This window comes from Ovis aries, chromosome 1 (assembly GCF_016772045.2).
Source record: "Ovis aries strain OAR_USU_Benz2616 breed Rambouillet chromosome 1, ARS-UI_Ramb_v3.0, whole genome shotgun sequence".
NCBI lineage: Eukaryota > Metazoa > Chordata > Mammalia > Artiodactyla > Bovidae > Ovis > Ovis aries.
In genome coordinates, this window is record NC_056054.1 from 6355448 (window position 1) to 6370459 (window position 15012).

At 49.3% G+C, this 15012-nt stretch overlaps 1 long non-coding RNA gene across 3 annotated transcripts; it reads right to left on the reverse strand.

Annotated features, from left to right (window-relative positions):
• Positions 1 to 6314: 6314 nt before the first annotated feature.
• LOC121818812 (uncharacterized) lies at positions 6315 to 10704 on the reverse strand. 3 transcript variants are annotated; one of them, XR_009596476.1, is made up of 5 exons: positions 10445 to 10704; positions 10098 to 10248; positions 9122 to 9231; positions 8326 to 8944; positions 6315 to 7568 (listed from the first exon to the last, which is right to left on the reverse strand). It is a non-coding gene; the product is annotated as an uncharacterized LOC121818812 (long non-coding RNA). The 3 variants fall into 3 exon arrangements; XR_009596475.1 differs by lacking the exon at positions 10445 to 10704 and having other exon boundaries at positions 8326 to 8478; positions 8909 to 8944; positions 10098 to 10261; XR_009596477.1 differs by lacking the exons at positions 6315 to 7568; positions 10445 to 10704 and having other exon boundaries at positions 8288 to 8710; positions 10098 to 10261.
• Positions 10705 to 15012: the final 4308 nt, after the last annotated feature.

Below are 15012 nucleotides of genomic sequence, written 5' to 3' on the forward strand. Positions count from 1 at the left end.
CCTGAATATCCATTGAAAGGACTGATGCTGAAGCTGAACTCCAATACTTTGGCCACCTGATGCAAGAAGCTAACTCATTGTAAAAAATCCTGATGCTGGGAAAGACTGAAGGCAGGAGAAGAAGGGGATGACAGAGGATGAGATGGCTGCATGGTATCACTGACTCAATGGACATGAGTTTGAGCAAGCTCTGGGAGTTGGTGATGGACAGGGAGTCCTGGTGTGCTGCAGTCCATGGGTAGAAAAGAGTGGGACAGGACTGAGTGAACAAGAATAACTGTTTCTTCTCCCCCTTCCATTTCTTTAAGGTCAAGATTATTTCATATTTACTTGATTCAAAGATGCACAATCCTTTACATTTCACGTTTGAAACTGAGAGTCATACTACTCTCGGTGGCTTCCTGTAATGTCTGTTGTCCTAACAACAGTTAGGATATCTTTGTTATTTATCGCATAGTTGTGTAGTGAAACTCTACTTATTTCTGATGGCCTGTTTGGATCATGGTGACCTCCCAGTGTTTTAGTCAACAACACATTAGAAGAGCATTTGAAAAAGGAACTTAAGCCCTCCTTGTTGCCTGCTATCCTGTCATTGACCTTTTGGTGAGATCCACAAAGTTCCACTATTAAACCCTGCTGAATTGAAAGGAAAAAAAATGCAGTTCAAATTAAGAGATTCATTCTCTGTCAAACTGCAATAAAAAGGGACTTCCCTTGTGGTCCAGTGGTTAAGAATCTGCCCGCCAATGCAGGGGACATGGGTTTGATGCCTGGTGCAAGAAGCTCCCACATGCTGAGAAGCAACTAAGCCCATGCACCATGGCTGTTAAGCCATGCTCTGGAGCCCAGGAATCTCAACTACTGAGCCCATGCGCTATAACAACTGAAGTCCGTGCACTCTGCAGCCCACACTCCACAATGGAAGAGGCTGCCGCAATGAGAAGCCCATGCACCACAATGAAGAATAGCCCTCCACTCACCACAACTAGAGAAAGCTCGCATGCAGTGACAAAGATACGGCACAGCCAAAACTACAATTAAAAAATAAATAAGTAAAATATTTTTTAAAATTGCAAAATAGGTGAAAGTCCTTGTACCATTGTGCATGTTTTTATACCCAGACTTATTTGTCCTGCTAGGAAACACAAGGTTACGGATCCTAGATCCACTCTTAATTACTGACCCAGCCATCTTAGTGCTGGCTTCCCACACTCATCAGGGAACTGCATTGAGATCCAGAAAGCTGTGCATGCCTGGGAGTTTGTACCATAGGGGAGGGACTTCAGGACTCTGAATCTTGAAGCTGATATAAGAGCTGCAGTCACAGTTGCTCTTTCTCCCCACAACCCCGAAGGAAAAAGAGCTTGTGCTCTGGGATATAAACAAACACTCTGCTCTCAGGGAGAGAACAAAGGTCTCCAGGTCCCTCGCCCTTTGGAAGGTCAACATCGGTCTCCAGGGTGAGAAAGCTGTCAGTCTCTCCAGCGGTCCCGGTCTTCGCCTTCTAATGCTCATGGCTATTCAAACACCTTTCACTGGAGTAGCCACCACACTGCTCAGAAAGCTCTGACTTTGTAGAAAAGTGGAAATGGTCATTGCTTTTCAACAGTTTTGAGCTGTGGTGTTGGAGAAGACTCTTGAGAGTCCCTTGGACTGCAAGGAGACCCAACCAGTCCACCCTAAAGGAAGGAATATTCACTGGAAGGACTGATTTTCAAGCTGAAACTCAAATACTTTGGCCGCCTGATGCAAAGAACTGACTCATTTGAAAAGACCCTGATGCTGGGAAAGATTGAAGGCAGGAGAAGGGGATGACAGAGGATGAAATGGCTAGATGGCATCACTGATTCAATGGACATGAATTTGAGTAAACTCCGGGAGTTGGTGATGGACAGGGAGGCCTGGAGTGCTGCAGTCCATGGGGTCACAAAGAGTCGGACACGACTGAGTGACTGAACTGAACTCAACAGTCAGACTATTTTTATTTCTACCGGTTTCTAAAGGGGAGTCCTGTGGATGGGGAGAGGTGAACAGTTAGGCTCCACTGCATATTGGTTGAAATGAGATGAAGAAACTCAAAATTTCTAAAAGTCCATGATGAGAGAATGAGGAACAGCGAGCTCTATGTTTAGAGAAGTTTTCTTAGTGCATTGACTGCGGATAGAAGCTAATACCTTAAAGGGACCAAGGACAGAATGACTATGGGCCTCGAATCAGGTGGGGTGAGTCTTGGCTGTACCGGAAGGAAGCCATGTGGAAACTCAGGAGATGGTCTCTGTGTGGGGTGTGTGGGACTGTTGCTCTGACAAACAGCATCTTCAGTACACGACAGACAAAATTCACACGCTTCCTGCGAATGGAGTTTGTGCTGGAAAGTGCTGACGAGGCAAGATGCTGTGTGCGTCAGTGCCTGCCTGTGAGGCCAGGGGCGCAGAGGCGAGAGAAGCCCAGACACCGGGGGAGGGTTCCAGGCAGCCGTGGGCTAAGGCACTGGGATGGTGTGCGTGTGTGCAGGTGTGTGCGTGTGCGCCTGCTTGTGTGTACATGTGTGTGTGTGTGTGTGAGTCATCAGTTGTGTCTGACTCTTTGCAGCCTCTTGGACTGTAGCCTGCCAGGCTCCTCTGTCCATGGAATTCTCCAGGCAAGAATTCCACTCACTCCAGGAGTGAGTTGCCATGCCCTCCTCCAGGGGATCTTCCCAACCCAGGGATCAAACCCAAGTCTCCTGCATTGCAGGCGGATTCTTTACTGTTAAGTTCCACCAAGTCTCCCCGGGATGGAGGCCCAGATGACGTGCGGGTTACACTCAGCATCTAGTTGTGCAGAGTGGTGATGTAGTTGATTTGTTGCCTCGTGCTTTGTGGCACAGTTTTCCTGGGGCCTGTTTGCCAGCAGACAGGGCCAGCCAGCCCAGGACGACAGCTCTAACCCCGCTCCAGGCCTCTGGTCCTTCTCATAGACACATGTTATACCTCTGTGTCCAGGTGTCTTACTCACTGAGGCTCCTGTTCTGACATCAGAGCAGGGGTCAGGCAAGTGTCTCCTACTGGAAAAACAACTCAAAGCCCACTTTCTAGCAATAGCAATGGAAGGAGATGTGCACCATGGGTAAGGTGTGTATGCATCACATGGTTCTCATTCATTCGCTCACTCAGCCGTTCAACCGGGAGGCAGAAAGGATAGAGTCCCAGTCCTCGGTCAGCTCACATCTGGAGAAAGGAGAGGGGTGGAGACGCGCAGAGTTGCCGCCTCCCTTACTGATGCTGGGAGCGCCAGCGCAGAGGCAGCTGCAAAGAGACCTTTTCTGCCTGGAGTCTCGGTGAGGCTCCACTTCCGAGCACAGCCGTGAAGTGCTGGCTGAGTGATGTCTGCTGGGGGCGGAGTGGGGAGGGAAACACGCAGGTGGGCATTTCCGATGGAAGCAAAACACGGGGCAGGACAGAGCACCAGGGTGAGCGGGACCCTCTGCAAAGAGATGCGAGGAATGGGAGGGAGTCGAATGTCAGAAAACAAGAGTGTCCCCAAGGCTACTTCTGTGGGACATTATTATGAAGGCTAATAACAATGGTCTTCGTGCTAAGGACCAGTTCACGCCGTTGATAAAGTGTCCAGGGTTCAAGGTGAGGCAGAGACCACACTGGTCTTCCTCGACTAAGTCTTCCAGGTTCTGGTTCAGGGCCTCATCCAGGGAATATTTACTGAAGGGAGCAAACAAATCCTTTCACAGGCTGCTTTCACATATCAGCAGTTCTCACATGCATGCGAGCCAAAGCAGTGTCTGGGTACTATTTGATATTCTTGAATATGGTACAAGAATTCCTTACCGAGTCTCCTGATACATATAAGTCTGTGTCCAAGCCAAGAAAATACACATAATTGTACACGTCTCAATAAAAAGGCAGGTGTGAGAGGAATCAGTGGAGTGGGCTGAGTACGGCGACTTGAAAATCGTCCAGTTGTTCCATTGTTTTGGACTCTGTTTTATAGGGACCAAAGCTTTCCCTGAATTTCTGGAAGAAATGTACATTTTCTTGCCTAAAAGCTGACGAGGGCTGTGACATCTCTAGCAACTGAGTGTATCCTGGGCTGAATCCTAAGGTTCAGTACATAAAGGACCGGCGGTCAGGTCTGTGCTGTGGCCATACAGAGCTTTCGCCAGATGCCCTGAAGGACCTCTCTCTGGGTCAGCTGCTGTTCAGCATCCCTGGAGGCTGCCTCCTCTATCTGTAATTTTGCAGAATCTATTCCCGACACTCATGAGACAAATCTCTAGGGGATGATGGAGGAGCTGACAGCTAAAGCTGCAGGGTTATTTCTAGCAAAAGTATTTCTAAGATATATATTCATATATCATATCACATTTCATATATATTTCAAATACCATATATATGAGCATATACACAGTTAAGCATAAGACAGCCATCCACCTGCTATGATTCCGAGGGGACCAACCTGACCTCCCGAAGAACAACCACTCTTGCTTTGCTTGTCAGTTCCCTACTGGGCTGAACCATTTGTTTCCATAATGAGAGTGTGGCTTAAAATTTCACTGCCCTCTGACCCCTGAATTTCACCCCAAGGCTAATAACCATCATTGACATGGAAAGTCATTCCTGGCAGGACCATGTAAAATGAAAAAGCATGCAAAGGACACTGATGCCCAGTGAGAAGAGACAAATCACAATTTATCAGCACACTGGAGTCTGTGCAAAAATTTAAAAATGTTCCAAAAATTTTAAATGGAGGAATATTCATAATAAAATGGCAGAAAGAAGCAAATTACGCAAAATTGTGCTTGTCAGAAGAGTATAGTTATGTAACACGTATACACACACATAAGTGTCCAGCTTGATTCTGAGCTTCCACTGACACTGACCACGAGGCTGGTGAGGACCTGCAGCCACCCCATCCCTGCCCCATTCTATCTGCCTGAGTAATTGGCAAGGCTCACGGGGAGGGAACTTGGGGAGGGGGCAGTGCAGCTGAAAACGTTTGGGTTATTTTCCTAAAGGCAGGTGATAAAGTGCAAAAGAACTGGGGAAAGGACATTTTTATCTTTCCTTATGGGGTATGGAAGAGGTCCATGGCTCAGTGCAGCCTAAGAAGAACACAGCTCCATTTGGTCCCTGGAGCGTTTGGGGGTATTTTAGGGGCTCCTTGGCCAGGGAGGGGCTTCCTGGGTTCAATCCCTGGATCGGGAAGATCCCCTGGAGAAGGAAATGGCAACCCATCTGGTACTTTTGCCTGGAAAATCCCATGGATGGAGAAACCTGTAGGCTATAGTCCATGGGGTCACGAAGAGTTGGACATGACTGAGTGACTTCACTTCATTTTTTGGCCAGGGAGGTGGTATCCCCCTGGGTGGCTCAGATGATAAAGAATCTGCCTGCAATGCAAGAAATCTGGGTTCCATCCCTGGGTCAGGAAGATTCCCCTGGAGAAGGGAATGGCAACTCACTCCAGTATTCTTGCCTAGAGAATTCCATGGACGGAGGAGCCTGGCGGGCTGTAGTTGATGGGGTCGTGAAGAGTTGGACAGGACTGAGTGACTAACACACTTGTCGAAGGAGGTGGTGTCCTCCTGGGTGGCAATTGACTCCCACTCCGTTCTGCAGGTGAGAAATTTAAATCAGCGGGCTGGGCTCTTTCTTGAGGCTCTAGGGGAGAATTCATTTCCTTCCTTTTTTCAGCTTCGAAGGCCCCTGCACTCCTGGGCTCATGCACCCTTCATCCATCCACGGTCAGGGCCAGTAGTGAAGCATCCTTAAATCTCCCTCTCTTTGTCTCTGTCACCTCTGCTTCTGTCCTCACGTCGCTTTCTCGGACTCTCCCGCCTCCCTCTGATAAGGACCCTTGTGATGACACTGGACCACCTGTATAATCTGGCATAATCCCCCATCGTAAGACCCTTAACTTCACCCCATCTGCAAACTCTCTTCTGCTCTGTAAGGTGACATATTCCTAAGGATTATGACACCAACATCCTGCCCTCCACACGCCCTCATGTCAAGTGTAGGCTACTGCTATGCCGTTGGAGGAAATATGATGTTTAATGATCCACAAGAATAGCTATGGATGCTTTGTCTTCTTAACTGTAGGAAAAAGCACTTCTGACCGTTCAAAATAGGATGCTGTGTCAAACTCGTTAGAAACAGATCTATGACAGGGTGGTGGGGAGGAAAAGCAAACCCATTTGTGATGAGCACAGTAAATAAAATCATTAATTCCACTAGAAGACTGAATTTCTTGAGAGGTTTCATTAGGAGGAAAACAAAACAAAACAAAACAAAACCCAGAGAGTAAAAAACAACTAGTTCTCACTTGAATAATTTTTTTCTTTTCTTTTTGAGATTTCTGTTTAAATCAGAGACAACAAAAATGGGGCTTTTGAGTGAGTCCTAAGCAGTTTCTTATAAATACAGACCATGCAGACAGAATGCAAATGGGCTGTGTGCTGGTGTGTCCAGTCACACTCCCCTTAAAGAAATACATAGATTTTTGTGCAAACATAGATTTGTTGTTGTGAAGTTGCCAAGTCCTTTCCAACGCTTTTGTAACTCCGTGGACTGTAGCCCTCAGGCTCCTCTGTTCTTGGGATTTCCCAGTCAAGAATGCTGGAGTAGGGAGCCATTCCCTTCTCCAGGGGATCTTCCTGACCTAGGGATTGAACTCAAGTCTCCTGCATTGCAGGTGGATTCTTTATCACTGAGCTTCTAGGGGAGCCCGAAAACATGGATATTTGAATGCAAATGGATTCATGTGCTTGATGAAAACTCTCACATGTCAAGTGCCGCGTTAGGCTTGGAGGATACACATGTGGATTAGACAATCCCAGCACTACCCCGAGAGGTATGCACTCTGGTAGAGAGGCAACGAAAGCTGTTCAAATAAATATATTTAATCGCCTCTTGCATCAATGGGCACTTTTGGATATTAAGTTCCTAAAAGGGAGAGCAAGAGGCAAGGTGAGCCATGGTGGAAATAATTCTAGTTTACCGGGAACAGCGTCACCTGCGTTGCCATGGAGGACGACGGCGCAACTGAGATGCGGGCACAGGGCACATATCCACGTGCACAGCTCCATCTGTTCACAGCTGTCTGGATGCTGAGACCTCGGGGGGAGCTTCCGGTGGGTGGTCAGTATCTGGGTATCACCTGCTCCACCCGCCCCTTGTCACACCTGGGAGCAGGGCTGGGGCGGTTTGATGATCCTGTGATGACTCAGTTCCCAGCAGCTCTGCCCCTCTCCCTCCCATCTCACACTGAACAAGCTGCCCCAGTTTTTCACGCTGAAATCTAATCGTGGCCAAAGCAATTCAAGATGAAGACAATCACCTCCCCCCCTTTTTTCCCTCTGCAGAAACTTGATTCTTCAGGGGCATGTTCTCTCAAAAGGAAGCTCAGTCTTTCTTGAATATGAATAAAAATCACATGATTATATTTATGAAGCCTGTGTCTACAGCTTACATCAAAGTAGTGAAGACCTAATCCTTGACAAGGGAAAAGAGGCCGTGGTGTTCTCAGCATCGGTCCATATTTCAAAAAAAACTCACTGCTTTGGGATCTCACTGGATTTGAGAAAGAAAACAACTTGAATTAATGGAAATTCTAGAGAAACAGTTGTGAATAATTAACATGAACATGGACATACTCCTAATCAGAGTTTCTGTCCTTACCTCTCTGCTCTCTATTATCAAACTAAATCCCCTTGGTACCCCCCTCTGCTAACATGTCATCCACCTTAAAAGTTGTTATGTTTGCTTTGTAAAAATAAATCATTCTAAAATGACTGGACTTAAACCACTGATGGGCTCAAAACACCTGCTGTGCCCTCCTGACTGCACTGAGGGTTTGACTGTGTCTTTTCTAGACACTTGCTCTTGGTAGAAATGTTTGGGCACCTGGACAGCCACTGAGGCTTTGGGTGAAGTGATATCAGCTTAGACACCAGTTAGCGGCTGCTCTGTACCCTGGATGCACATTAGAAGCAACTGGGAGCTTTTGAAAATCACAGCCGCCCCAGTGCTAATGAACTGATGCTAAATCTCCAGGAACAAAGCTGGGCACCTGTAGGTTTATACAGTTCCCCCAGGGTGCTTCCAACGCACTGGGAAGATTGAGGATCACTGGAGTAGAAGATGCCATCTTTCAGCTAGATGATGGCGGTCTATCGTCCTCAATCACTTGTAAGATCAAAAGAAGCTAGGGAATCTAGGGTGAAAACAAAGAAGCATTGGCACAATAACGAGAAAGGGGAAAAAAAAATTTACATTCTTCTGTTGCCTACTTTTCTTTTAAATCAAATTTATTTTAGAGACAGCTTACCAGATTTGCCAGGAAACACCTGTACAGATTTCCACTAGATGCGGGGAAGCAGCATCATTGTCTGTCTAGTTTGAAGGTCCACCCTAGCTGTTGCAAGCCAGGCTTTTGATCAGCAGTCCCCAGTGAGACGCAGTGCCTCTGTCTCTCCTCCCACTGCCAAGAGAGGGTCAGTCAGGCCTTCACTAGTGAGTGCAGGGGACTTGCCTGGCAGATGTGCAGAGCCTGGAAGGAGAGCAGAAAGGAGCTTCTTCCTCCTCCAGCTCTTCTCCCAGCTCTCCCTCCCTCCCTGGTACTTCCCAGGTACCACGGCACTTCCCTGGTAGCTCAGACGGTAAAGCCTGCAGTGCAGGAGACCCGGGTTCCATCCCTGGGTCAGGACGATCTCCTGGAGAAGGAAATGGCAACCCACTCCAGTATTCATGCCTGGAAAGTTCCATGGACTAGGGGACCGCAAAGAGTCGGACACGACTGAGCGACTTCACTTTCACTTTCTCCCTCCCTCCCAGGTGGGCCTACTTGCCCTCCCCGCGGGCAGGTGCCCACCCACAGGCAGCCTCAAGGAGGTGGCTGCTCCAGCACTCACTCGTCCATGCACCTAGAGGACCGGCGATCTCCAGATCTGTAGATAGCACATGTGTCACCATTCCACACACAGCCTGCGGCCTCCGCCCACCTCCCCGGGTTGTTTGTGTGTCCGCCTCTCTTCCCCTCTGGCCTTTCCCCCATCCCAGCCTGCCTGGCTTCATCCATCCATCCATCGACCCATCCCCCTTGATCAAGCACCACGTGCCCTCACCGTGCTGGGCGCCGGGCCTGAAACACACTGGGCGGACTGAGGCAGCGTCAGGGCGGCCCTTCCGCAGCCCACCTTCTGCTCAAGGGCAGGTGGGAAATTCATCCCACGACCTGGGGAACAAAGTCGAAACTGACACTGCGACAAGGGCTCCCGGGAGAGGGACGTGGGCCTCCCGGGACGTCTTGGGCAGGTCAGGGGGTCAGTGCAGAGGCCTCAAGGAGGGGCGCGTCCACCGGCAGGGCTGTGCAGGGACAGTCAACTGTGGGTGGATGGAGGATGGGAGTGTCTGTTGAGTGTGTGAGAGTACGGGTGTGTGTGCATGGGTGTGTGTGCAAGTGTGTAACAGGATGCAGGAGCAAGAGCGTGCGAGTATTCTCCGGTCCATGTGGGTGTGTGTGGGTATTTGCACGTGGGAGTCACACCTGGCGGGGGCAGGTCAGAGGATAGGGATGTCCGGGGGGTCAGAGCAGGGGAAGCTGGACTTGGTTTCTGCTGGTGATGGGGGCGAGGTGGGGGTGGTCTGGAGGAATCCTTCCACTGGGGAGTTACCCAGAGCCCCTCACTTCCTGCCTTAGCAACCTGGATTTTGTTACCTTCTGAACCTGATTCCAGGCTGCCCCTGCCCCTTGTGTGTGTGTGTGTGTGTGTGTGTGTGTGTGTGTGTGTGAACCTTGCGCTCTGGCTTCAGTTTCTTGGGCCAGAGGGTAGGTGAGTTCCAAGTGCTGGCCTGCCCCCCTTTGCAGCTGTCCTCACCAGCGTGTCCCCGTCACTGGCAGGGAGTCCTCAAGGAGGTAGGCCAGCCTCTGGGACAGCGAATCTCAGCCCCCACTTTGGCCCTTGAGCTTTGTTCTAAGTGAGCTTTGTTCTAAGTGTGAGGATCAGGAGGGCAGAGTCCAAGTCCCCTCCCCACCCCCCACCAGCCTCGTGACCCCCCACCTGCAGCCCCCACCTCCTCCATCTCCCCAGGGCTTCTCACCTCCTCAGCTCAGGCCCCTGCAAGCTCAAGGTTCCTTATGGTGCAACACTGGCCTTGGCTCAAAGACTCCACGGTGCCTGGGGCCACAGGGACCTCCTGCCCGGGGTCGTCTGCCTTCTGGTTTCGGGGCAGCTTTGGCTTCTCGGAGGTCCTGGAGGAAGATTAGAGACCGTCAGGGGAGGGGGAAGGTCAGGACTGAGCCCCATGCTCTGCTCAGCTACCCCCGCCCCAGGCTCAGCTCTGCACCCCACCCCCCGAGGATAAATCAGGCCCCCAGCCATCCTTGGACTCTATCCTGAACTTCTCACCCAGGGATTGCTTCTGCTTCTAGTTATACATGAACTTACGGGCTTGCTTATTAATGCTTGTCACCCAGAAGACTGTCAGGTCCAGGGGGCCAAGGTGCTGTGCGTTTTGTTTCCACCGTTTTATCCCTCATTGAGGATCTCAGGAATTACTTGTTAAGGAGGGAATGGATGAACTGTCACGCTGCTGACATCGTATCAACCCTCTTGTTAAATACCTTTAAAAGCCTCCAGTTTCCTATGAGGCTCCAACTTGAGCCTGGAACCCAAGCTGCTTCCGTCCTGGCCTCCGATCTATTTTTCCAGCCCCTTATCACGGACTTTCACCTCACACCCTCTGGCCAGTTTCGAGTCAGCCTAGCCGCAATGTTTTTGGCCTCTGCAGCTCCATTTTTCCTTTGAAAATCTTTATTGTCCTCTAAAGGTCAGCTCCAACTCCACCTCTTATAGTGACGTCTTTCCTGCTTCTAGGAGTCAGTAACATTTGCTGGTAATGCTCTTAAACTCAGGCCTCTTTCTGCCTTCTGGGAAATCAGGGGCTTTCATATCTTGCTTTTCCACCAGGTTGAAAGAAGAAAAATCTCTTGATTGTTTTTATATTTGTTGTTTTTATATTCTCCTAAATTTGTAACTCATAAGAGTTGCTAAAAATACATTTGTCAGCTTAATGAAAGCATTATTTTGTTAGAATCTCGTCCTCTGCAGTTAAAAGGTTCTGTCTCATGGATCTTTCAAACTGCCTATATTTCTCAGTTTAAAGCTTTCACAAAGGGATCCACTTTCAACCTTGCTAAGGACTGATTCCCTGCGGGGAGGGCTTTCTATCAATCATTCAGTGGTGGGGACACGGTGTCAACAGCTTTGGGGAAAATCAACGACCGTGGAGAAGTAAAACCCTGGCCCCCAGTGCAGAGTGCCCTTTGCACAGCCTGGTCATGGCATTGTTTCTGCAAGTGGAAGTGATTGCATGACCTCAGCGCTGAGGAGCCCGACCATTCCCCTTTATTTTACCTTAAACTTTAAGACCTAAATATAAATATTCCAGCTATTCATCTCAGCAGGATTTGGTTATGGAAACATAATCAAAATTGTTTAAGAGACAGAGGCAGCTTCTATTTTGGTCCTGGCACAGGAAATTCAGCCTTTGTCCATTTCTACAGTTTGATTTATGTGAGGTTAAAAATTCATAACGCAGGAGCTAACCTCGAGCAAATATTGTTTCTCGCAGTGAGCCAATTCAAACGTCCTCTCAGCCTAGGTTTCCTGTTCAGAAGGTTTAGAGATGGAAGCTTAGCTGCGGCTGACCTCTTTGATCTCCTGCAAGTCATTCGGGCCTTTGTTGTGTTCTGGGGTCGGCGGGGGCTCGGCCTGGGTGGCCCAGAGAGGGACTGGGAGCCGCTCCCTGTTCAGGAGCACTTCCTGTGTCAGATGCCTTATGTGGCTGTCTGACTTAACCCTCCGGTAATCCCATGATGTATCATCTGGGCTGCCCAGAAGCAGGAACTGAGATGGGCTGATCAGCTGCCTGAGTCTGTGCTATGGCAAATGGCCAAGCTGCCTGGCGTGGCGTCAAGGCTGTGCACTGTCTTTGTAGCTGCAGATGGGCGTGGAAAGGTGATGCCCTCCTGCCACCTGGATGCCAAGATGCGGGGGATACAGGTTGCTGCTGCTGCTGCTAAGTCACTTCCGTCATGTCTGACTCTGTGCCACCCCATAGAAGGCAGCCCGCCAGGCTCCTCTGTCCCTGGGATTCTCCAGGCAAGAACACTGAAGTGGGTTGCCATTTCCTTCTCCAATGCATGCATGCATGGGTACAGGCTAACCTTTCTTATCGACCCAGAGACTCCTAAGTGGGAGTCGTGGTCGTGTCTTCACATCTTCCTGACAAAAACCCACGGGGGCCCTGTGCTTTGTGAACTGTGGACACACGGGAGCATCCAGCACCCACAGGGTGGTTACTCCTTCCACCGCAGCCAGGGGACAGGTCACACCCCTTTCCCTGTGACAGTGCTGTGAATGCATCACTTTCCCTTCAACCCACCAGAGGCTTTCACGGATCCCGGGCACAGCCCTTGCCCCCAGGACCCTCTGATCATCTGGAAAGAGCATTGAGCCTAAAGGGGTCTTAACTGGCCCCATGATGTCCTTCTTCACTTGGTCCCTGTGACCTAGGGGCCTCCCTGCCCCCATGTTCTGCCCAGAGGGAGCCCAGTGACACAGCGTGCCTGCTCCTGCACTCGAGGCCTGCCAGGGTCCTAGGTGTGTGTTTAGTCCCAGAGAACAAACACTAACCACATGTGGTCTGAAATCTCTCCTAACTCTGGAGCACTGAAGCCATGAGATAAAAAAGATGGCTCAAGAGAAACATCTATGTAAACAGGCAGGGAGACCGTGGTGGAGAGGGCGCAAGGTGGCAGAAAGACACATGTGAGGTTCCTCATGTCAGTGCTGGGATAAGTCAGGAGGGGTCAATCCCACTCTGGTGCTGCCACAGCCAAGCAATTTGATGGACCCTCTCCAGCTTCCTCTTCCTTCCCTATGAGCAAGGACACAGACCATCAACGGATGGATGGATAAAGGTGTGGTACATATATACAATGGAATATTACTCCGCCATAAAAAGGAACAAAATTGGGTCATTTGCAGTGATGTGAATGCACATAGATTCTGTTTACAGAGTAAAGTACGTCAGAAAGAAAAAAACAAATATGATCTATTAACTGATATATATGGAATATAGAAAAATGGTACTGAAAGTGTTAGTCCCTCAGTCATGTCTGACTCTTTGCAACCCCATGGACGGTGGCCTGCTAGGCTCCTCTGTCCATGGAATTCACCAGGCAAGGATGCTGGAGTGCGTTGCCATTTCCTCCTTCAGGGGATCTTCCTGACCCAAGGATCAAACCTGGATCTCTTGCATTGCAGGCAGATTCTTTCCTACCTGAGCCACCAGGGAAGCCCAGGTGGTGCTGATGAACCTAATATTTGCAGAACAGGAACAAAGACGCAGATGTGGAGAAGGGACTCGTGGACACAGCGGGCGAAGGAGAGCGTGGGAGAAATTGAGACAGCAGCATTGACACAGACGCACAATCACATGTAAAATCGATAGCTAAGGGGAACGCGCTGCAAGCACAGGGAGCTCAGCTCAGGGCGCCGTGACGACCTGGAGGGCCGGAAGTGAGGCGGAATAGGAGGGAGGCTAAAAGGGAGGGGATACATGTATACTTCCGGCTGATCCGCATTGCTGTACAGCAGACGCTAACACAACATTGTACAGCAATTGTCCTCCATTTAAAAATAAATAAATAAGGACACATATTTTGACATTCAGGTAGAGCTACCTGACCAGGCCTGAGAAGTTCTTTTCCACTTTTCATTAAGATATCTTGAAAATAAAAGCAATTTAAACTCTGAAATTGAGCATCCCCATTGGATCTGGAGTTTGGCATGACTATTTGTCTGTTTTACAGAATTGGGTTTGAATGAGAAAGAACATGAAGGACTACACCTGGTCCACCTTTTTTATGAGAACAGCCTGCTGGGTCCTGGAGACGACAGGATGATTTTGACCTCTGGGTGCTCTTTGCTTGAGTCCACACTACAGAATGTATGAATGTGAGAGCTGGACTATAAAGAAAGCTGAATGCTGAGTAATTGGAGCTTTTGAACTCTGGTGTTGGAGAAGACTCTTGAGAGTCCCCTGGACTGCAAGGAGATCCAACCAGTCCATCCTAAAGGAGATCAGTCCTGAGCGTTCATTGGAAGGACTGATGTTGAAGCCGAAACTCCAATACTTTGGCCACCTGATGTGAAGAGCTGACTCATCTGGAAAGACCCTGATGCTGGGAAGGATTGAAGGCAGGAGGAGAAGGGGACAACAGAGAATGAGATGGTTGAATGGCATCACCGACTCAATGGACATGAGTTTGAGTAAACTCCGTGAGTTGGTGATGGACAGGGAGGCCTGGCATGCTGCAGTCCATGGGGTCGCAAGGAGTCAGACATGATTGACTGACTCAACTGAACTGAACTGAAGTGATAAACACAGCTTCCCTGGTGGCTCAGTTAGTAAGGAATCTGCCTGCAATGCAGGAGACACAGGTTCAGTCCCTAGGTCTGGAAGATCCCCTGGAGAAGGAAATGGCAACCCACTTCAGTCTTGAGAATCCCATGGACATAGGAGCCTGGCAGGCTACAGTCCACAGAGTTGCAAGATTCAGACACAATTTAGTGACTAAACTACCACCATGTGATTAACATCTAAGAGCAAAGAATTTTGTAGCCAGTCAGGTTCTTGACTCTGCATTCAAAGTCATCTTTAGTTATCAGTCAGTTCAATTCAGTCACTCAGTCATGTCTGACTCTTTGTTACCCCATGGACTGCAGCACACCAGGCCTCCCTGTCCATCACCAACTCCCGGAGTTTACTCAAACTCATGTCCATTGAGTCAGTGATGCCATCCAACCATCTCATCCTCTGTCATCCCATTCTCCTGCCTTTGGTCTTTCCCAGCATCAGGATCTTTTCCAATGAGTCAGTTCTTCTCATCAGGTGGCCAAAGTATTGGCGTTTCAGCTTCAGCATCAGTCCTTCTAATACATATTCA